Source organism: Brassica napus, chromosome C9 (assembly GCF_020379485.1).
Source record: "Brassica napus cultivar Da-Ae chromosome C9, Da-Ae, whole genome shotgun sequence".
Lineage (NCBI taxonomy): Eukaryota > Viridiplantae > Streptophyta > Magnoliopsida > Brassicales > Brassicaceae > Brassica > Brassica napus.
This window is the reverse complement of record NC_063452.1, coordinates 38,586,347-38,594,417: the sequence shown is the minus strand read 5'-3', so window position 1 is coordinate 38,594,417 and position 8,071 is coordinate 38,586,347. Positions and strand designations below refer to the sequence as shown.

The 8,071-nt window shown below is 39.2% G+C and overlaps 1 pseudogene; it reads left to right on the top strand.

Moving 5' to 3' along the window:
- The first annotated feature begins 776 nt into the window (after positions 1–776).
- LOC111213796 lies at positions 777–7,479 on the top strand (annotated as a pseudogene).
- Positions 7,480–8,071: the final 592 nt, after the last annotated feature.

Here is an 8,071-nt window from a genome sequence, read left to right as displayed (position 1 = left end):
ACAGTTAAGTCTGGATACTGGGTAGCTCAAAATTTGTTGAAGCCAGATGAGGAAAAGGAGATACTGGAACCAAGTATCACTAAACTTCAAGCCTTTTCTTGGAAGTTGAAAGCGCCTAGGAAGATGTGTCATCTTATATGGCAAGTGATAACGGGTCAGGTGGCAGTAACGAGAAATCTAGTAAGGAGGAATATGAGGTGTGATAATTACTGCCCGAGGTGTGGGGAAGCAGGGGAATCTGTAACTCATGCTATATTTGAATGCCCTCCTACTCTGCAAGCATGGTCCTTATTGGCAACTCCTACAGGTCCAGGCACATTCCCAGTGTCAAGCGTCTATACAAACATGGACTATCTATTCTGGAGGAAGAAGAATATCATAGAACTAGATCAAGACAGGGATCCTTAACCCTGGATAATATGGTATATTTGGAAGGCCCGCAATGATAAGCTCTTCAGGGGAATAGACAGAGATCCTTTGAAACTAGTCCGATATGCAGAAAGCGAATGCCAAGCCTGGTTCAGTGCAAACGAGATGATACCATCGGTAGTGCAAGTCAATAATGGTGAGGATAATCAAGTCTTAAGTTTGGGTAATATTTACCTCCTGGATGGATCGTGGACAGCTTCTGATCGCTTTAGTGGATGTGGATGGGCTTGGATGGATAGTGGGGAGAACATACAACTTATGGGTACACAGAACATCACTCGATGTGAATCAGCATTACATTCTGAGGTGGAAGCACTGCGTTGGGGGATGGAGAATATGCTTCAACACTCGCCATGCAAGAGCTTTGAAACAGACTATAAGGAGCTGATTGCAATGGTAAAGGAATCCCAGAAGTGGCCAAGATTTGCGACAAAATTGGAGAAGATAGAGACGCTGCAGATTTGGTTTCCGGACTTCAAAATCACTCATGTTCCGCGAGTGCGCAATCAGTTTTCGGACTTTTTAGCTAAGACTGCTAGGACCTTTCGTAGAGAGTTACTTTTCATTGTTGTTCTATTCCGGTCTGGTTACCCAGACCAGCTTGAGTAATAGAATGACCGTTCGAAGTCAAAAAAAAAACTAGGAAATTATATTTTATTTCGAAAATTTAAATGATAAGAGCACCATTAACCCTAAAACCCCATTTGGGTTCTTATTTATTTATTTATTATTATTATTTTAAAAAAATAATAAAAACGAACCAATCGCGGGCCGTCACGTGTCAGTGGAACCCGCAAACAGTACAAGAACCCCACCAAACTTGCCTCTTGCAGAAGAGAAAAAAAATGTGGTTTTAAAAAAAAATTGTGGGACCCACCTCTTAAGAACCCACTTTAAGAGGTGGGGATATTATGAAAAATACTTCAGTTAAGAAAACTGGCTTCCAAAACAGACATTATCAAAATCTAAAAATTACTAGTTAGCAAATTGCTCCTTCATAAGATTGTTGAGGAATGTATAAACTTCAAAAATAAAACATACTCCCTTTTCTGTTGACAATATATATGACCACGATTAAATATATAAAAGCCCTTGAATCTAAACCAAACAATAATAATTTGATAACTAATTTAAGAGTTTCTTCTCTGTCGCTTTGGTTATACGAAGTAAAATTCTTGCGTGAGCAAGAGGCAGATGGTAGTAAATATCAAGAGTGATCCTTCAACGATGATCATGAGTCACTCGTGACTTCGTTGTCTAATTTGATAGCAATAAAATATAATTTAATGAAACTTTATAATATTCTATGGTGTATTCAAAGGACTTGATTGTTTCTGAAATTAGGGGCAAGAACGTGGGTGCTCTAGAATAGGAGATTCCATCTCTCATTCGACTTCGAGGTGCCAACAACCTTCTTTTCTCTTTGTGTTTGGGTTTCTGTATAAGTATTAAAGCTACAACTTTTATTGATCAGGTAGAGGCCAAAGTTGTGTTTTTAATTTCAGGTTTATCTTAATGGGTTTTCTACTCTAGCAAAGTAATATTTTATGTGCTCACATCATACCTTCCATGTTTTGAAAATGATTTCCACTTTTTAGACTTTATTCATGTTTTCAGTCTTTTGCATATTTCTGTCCAGTTGAATTTGTCTAGTAGTCCATCAACATTGACTTTGTAATGTAACTTTGTGATCATTACCTCATAACACGTCCAGATTCGGATTTTGACAGCTTCATTCTTGTCCATTCTTTATTTATATGGCCTTGAGACAGATATTGCTAGTATCTCATTTGCTTGAAAGAAAGATAAGCCACCACTGACTGGAATCGTTGCAGAACATCTTACGCAGAGCTGAATCTAACGTTATAGAGGCTTCAAGTCAGCTTACTATTTCAGAAATAAATGGACTACTTTTTCAGAAATTCGTATCTGGAAACCAAGTCCGTTCTTCGCCAGGTTCCTAAGAAGGCCGGATCTGATCTAGCGTCTCCTTCTCAGGCGCTGGACGTTGCGATAGCTATTAGTGGGAGCACCAAAAGCAAGAATGTCGTTAAGTGGGCGCTCGAAAAGTTTTCTTCTGACAAAAACCTCGTGTTCAAGCTGATTCATGTCCATCCAAAGATTACTTCTGTACCTACACCCTGTAAGTTCAAAATATTTATTCTCTACCTGACTGAGACTTTATGTAAGTTAATTGCTTAGTAGCTTGATACACGGTTTATGCTTCCTTCCAAAGCGGGAAGGACAGTCTCTATCTCTGAGGCACCAGAAGATGTGGCGGCTACTTATAGACGACAAGTGATGGAGAAGACAAAAGAAACTCTTCTTAAACCTTACAAGAAGATGTGCGAGCGGAAAAAGGTTTTAGTTTTTGTCTTTCTTGGTCTTCCTTTATCAGATATCTTATAGATAAAGATTTTTCTTGAATCTGCTTAACACAGGTTGCTGTAGAACTTCAAGTGCTTGAATCAAATAGTGTGGCAGTTGCGATAACCAGAGAGGTTAATCAGCACTTGATAAGCAGGCTTGTGATTGGAGGCTCGTCTCATGTTGGATTGGACGGGTACGGCTTGACACGTTATGTTTTTTAGTTTGATTTATGTATGTGATTGAACAGAGTTTTTCTCAGATGAGTTTATGGGTTGAGACTATTACATTTACAGGAATCGTGATGTTACCGCGAAAATATCAGCCTATGTGTCAGAACTTTGTACAGTTTATGTTGTCTCAAAAGGAGTCTACATTCTTTCGAAAAATGTAGCTACAAGAGATTCCGGTAGTGAGAGAACCGACACATCTAGCTACTCTTCTAGTTCAGGACATATCTCAGGTTTGGAGCTTTTCACCAGTCATTAACTGATGAATGAACCATGACATTAATTTTCCTTTTGTATATTCCTCAGCTGCACTGAAATCCAAATCTCTTGTTCTTTCCAATAAGAGATTACAACGTCTCCCGACAATAGCAAGAGGGGTGTCTGTTCGTATGGAAACCAGTTCTGTTGACTCATATGAAACTAAAAGTATGTTTTCCGATCAAGTTAGCAAGAGAAGTAGCCCTGAAACATCGCGTACCGTTACTTGGAATCCTCCTCGACGTTATATGTCAAGCAACGAAAATGTTACTCAAGGTGATGATTATTTCACAGATAACCAGGTAAGGTTTCATTAGACATTTCTTAATCCCTGGGTCGATGAGCTATTTTTTATATCTTACAACATCAATGTCTTCCAAACTATAACTGCATTTCATATATCCCCGAATTTAAAGTGACATCCATATCCTCACATTGAAAATTCAAAACTTCAAACCCTCTCAAAACTAAAGTTGAAACTTCCAAAACTCATAAACCTTACTTATAAATTAGTTTAAAGATGGTTTAGTGTTATGGAATCAAACAATAAACCTTATATATCTGATTTTAAACCAAACCAAACTAGGGGTATTAGAGGGTATTAATTTTTTTTGGTGGGGAGGGGGTGGGGGAGGTTTGGAGGTTTGAACTTTCAATTTGTGGATTCCGAACTTTAAATTAGGAGATATATAGAATGCGGTCACAGTTTAGGAGACAACTGATGTTATACGACAGTTTTCCTCGGGATATATCTCGTTGACCTTAAACCCTCTTGCAAAATCGAAAGCATTTGGAAATCAGAGGTTTTTTTCCCTGATTTCAGAACACACTCCACGAAATTAGAAAGTTGAAAGATGAACTTAGACAGGCTCAAGAAATATATGCAATGGCTCAAGTAGAAACCTTGGATGCTTCTCGCAAGGTCCGCATGAAGAATCTCTATAAAAGAAAATGGATAACTTGTATTTTATGAAGCATCTTAGCTATTGGTATGTGTGTCTAATATATTTTCCACCTTTATGTGTTTCAGCTGAATGAGCTTGAATTTGAAGAGCTAAAGCTTTAGGAGAACGGAACAAAGGGGTTAGAAGAAAAGGAAACACAGAAGTTTGAGCAGATGAGAAGGGAAACGAGAGAGGTCGCACAAAAAAGAGAAGCCAGAGAGAAGGACGACAAGCTTAAAGAAAGGTCCCTTGTGGCTCCCAAGCTGCAATACCAAGAGTTCACTTGGGAAGAATTCAAAACCGCAACTTCATCATTCTCTGAAGATCTAAAAATTGGAAAGGGAGCTTACGGGGCTGTTTACAAATGCAAACTCCGTCATACAGCTGCCGCAGTCAAAGTTTTGCATTCCGCTGAAAGTAATCTTTCAAAGCAATTCGATCAAGAGGTACATAGACAGCCTAAGCGTTGTTGTTCTTGATTGAAGTTTCTCCATTGTTCAAAAAATTGTGACATTTTTATTCTCTCTTAGATTGAAATATTGAGCAAGATCAGGCATCTACACTTGGTTCTCCTTCTAGGCGCTTGTCCAGAGCACGGAGCCCTAGTCTACGAGTACATGGAAAATGGTAGCTTGGAAGATAGACTATTCCAAGTCAAGAAAAGTCAACCAATCCCATGGTTCCTCCGGTTCAGGATAGCCTGGGAAGTCGCATCAGCGCTCATTTTCCTCCACAAATCAAAACCGACACCAATCATCCACCGTGATCTCAAACCAGCCAACATCTTGCTTGATCAAAACTTTGTCAGCAAAGTAGGAGACGTGGGCATCTCCACAATGCTCCAAGTCGACCATTTATTAACACAATTCACAACGTACAAACAGACAAGTCCCGTGGGAACACTATGCTATATAGATCCTGAATATCAACGAAGCGGGATGTTATCTTTCAAATCAGACGTATATGCGTTTGGAATGATCATTCTACAGCTTCTTACCGCTCTTCCGGCCATAGCACTAACGTATAAAGTAGAAACAGCAATGGAGAAGAATGTCGAGTTTATACAGATTCTTGATAAAAAGGCTGGTGACTGGCCGATGGAAGAAACCCGTAAGTTAGCCGCTTTGGCCCTCTCTTGTACAGAGATCCGTGTTAAAGACAGGCCTGATCTGGAAACTCAGATTCTTCCAGCACTGGAGAGCTTTAAGAATGCAGCTGAAAAAGTAAGAAACTTGATTTCCTCTGCAAGCAAGCAACCTCCAAGACATTTCCTCTGCCCATTACTTAAGGTAATAACTTGTTCATTACGTTACCTATTTCTTGCGAGAGGAGTTAGGGAAGAATGTTCTTCTGTTTGCAGGATGTGATGAGTGATCCATGTGTTGCGGCTGATGGCTATACTTATGACCGACGAGCCATAGAGGAATGGATGGAGGACCACTGTACCTCGCCGGTGACTAACTTGCCGTTACAAAACATTAAACTTTTGCCCAATCACAGTGTTTGTGCAGCAATGGTCGAATGGAGACATACAAATCAGTAAGGCAAGCAAAAGGGTGCGCTCCATTTTAGTGACTCCTCTTTCTGAAACTGTGTAGCGTGTGTAGCCAATATCAACAGCCTGGTGTTCTTTTTTTTTTTTTTTTTTTTTTTGAACATAACAACAGCCTGGTGTTCTCATAGCATTTTTCTTTTGTGGTGCTGGTTTATTTTGTGGGACCAAAATCTCAAATGCTATTATTAAGAGAACTTAATCTCATATGTTCTTAACGAGTCTACATACTTTTATGATCTTAATAAAATAATAAATTCCAATTTTGCCTTTTTATTTATCCTTCCATTATAACTTTTAAATATCAGATCTCGAATATCGATATATCTTTATATATAAAGAAAGCATTGTATCTCTCCTGAGGGCTCCACGTCGGATGCCACGTCGAAAATAGGGTCTTCCTCGCGCTGACACGTCAGATCCGCAGCGTATCATTTAAGTGTGATCCGGTTGTTACGGGCTTGGCATTGGGGCTTCATACTATGTCCGTACGCGGCCCGACTACCACAATCTCCTCCTGGTAGAACCCTAATCATCCTCTACGCTCACCTTCGTGATCTCCGCTCTCCTTCGATCGGCGCAGCTGCGCTCCATCTTCTGTAACGGTTCTTCGATAATTAATGGACTTAAATCGTCTTAAATCACCACTGCGAAGCTTCCTCCTGCGCCGCTCCTCTGCTATAAAAAGATCTCACCGGTACGTATCGCGTTACCTACACTTTAGTACTCTCACGACTCATTGATACTCGAATCTGACCCACCGCTCAGTTTGCATTGCGGTTGTGTCAGCGATCTCTTCTCAATGCACAGATCATAGTGGCGTTGTGTCTTGCAGCGGCGATTGATGCTGTGGAGGATCCGGTTCGGTTAAGGCATGTGTTTCTTTCTAGGCTGAAGAGAGGTGATGAATCAGAAGATGAACAGACCTGACTTTGTAGGTATCATAATTTTTCAAGATCTGTAATCGTATTATATTTTTTCTGGATTCGTAGTTCATTGGCCCAACGTTAATTGGAAAGGTGAGTGTTACCTTGATTTATGTTTAACGCTTCAAGTTTGTTCCTAAAGCTGTGTTTTTGTTTTTTTTTTTTTTTTTTTTGTGCGACTTCCTAAAGCTGTGTTTTTTCTCCCTCACATTCATGTGTTTTTTTGTTGTTGTTTCTTGCAGTATCCAACTCAGCATACTTTGATTGGTTGGTTCCCCTCTCATATTCATCATCAAATTGCTTTCTGCAGTCTCCAAGTAAGCTATGAACATCTTTCAAGAATAGTACGTTACTTTTACTTTGAAAATTTTCAATCCTTTGTATCAGAAAGTAGTTACTAATTTGCATCTTTTGTTTTCAAGTCAAATAGTCCTAAGGAGAAGAAGAGATACAGCCATAAACAAGCATTGGATATTGACGATGCAAACACCGTCTCTATCACCATCAATCATCTGCCACCTCCAATCAGTTTAGGACTTTACTAGGATTCTGGAGTTAAGTTTTTGGTTAGACCATTTTTTTTTTGTTTGCTTGCTATGTGATACTTGATGTAATCTTTGCTTGAGACTGCTCCTACTTACGAATTATATGATTCCAGTCACTGTGATGTGTTTGCCTGAGTGTGTTAAACACGTCCTGTCTATTTCTATAGCAATGTGATACTTGAGAAGAAACGTTCTATGTTTTATGTTACTAAAGTGATGTTGAAGCTTTGTTTCTTTTCTCTATTTCAACCTTATATTTGAGTCTCTCTCTCTCTCTATTGTTCTGCTCAGTTATTTTAGATGAATATAGTGTATGTATCCTTTCCTTCTTTATGCTTAGAGTGTTTTCATCTTTACTTGGACAACTATCTGCAGTTTCATGTTAGAATATCTTTATACACCTTGGAGAGAATCCTTTTTGAATCGCTGTTTCCTTCAAAATGATAACCTAACATTCTTCTATTTACTTCATTACTTGTGGTGTTACAGGCTCAGCTTCTTAAAGATTGCGGCACAACACCAGCTACACCGGTTAAACTTAGGAAAGCATCTGAAAACCTGGAAACTCCTCAACGTGGAAAACAATTTACATCTTCCCAGTTTGATTCTTGGATCTCCAGTTACTCTGATGTAGTGTTTCACTTGGATGAGAAAACACCTGAAGCCTATGGAGAGGAGGTTTCAGAGCAAACTCCTAGCAGGTGAAGACGTGCCAGATGTTACTTTTCTCAGCTAGATTCTTACATAACTTAATAAGTTCTGAACGTTTCATGGATCTTGAATTCACTCTTCTTTTTTTTTCCAATATCAGTTGCATAAC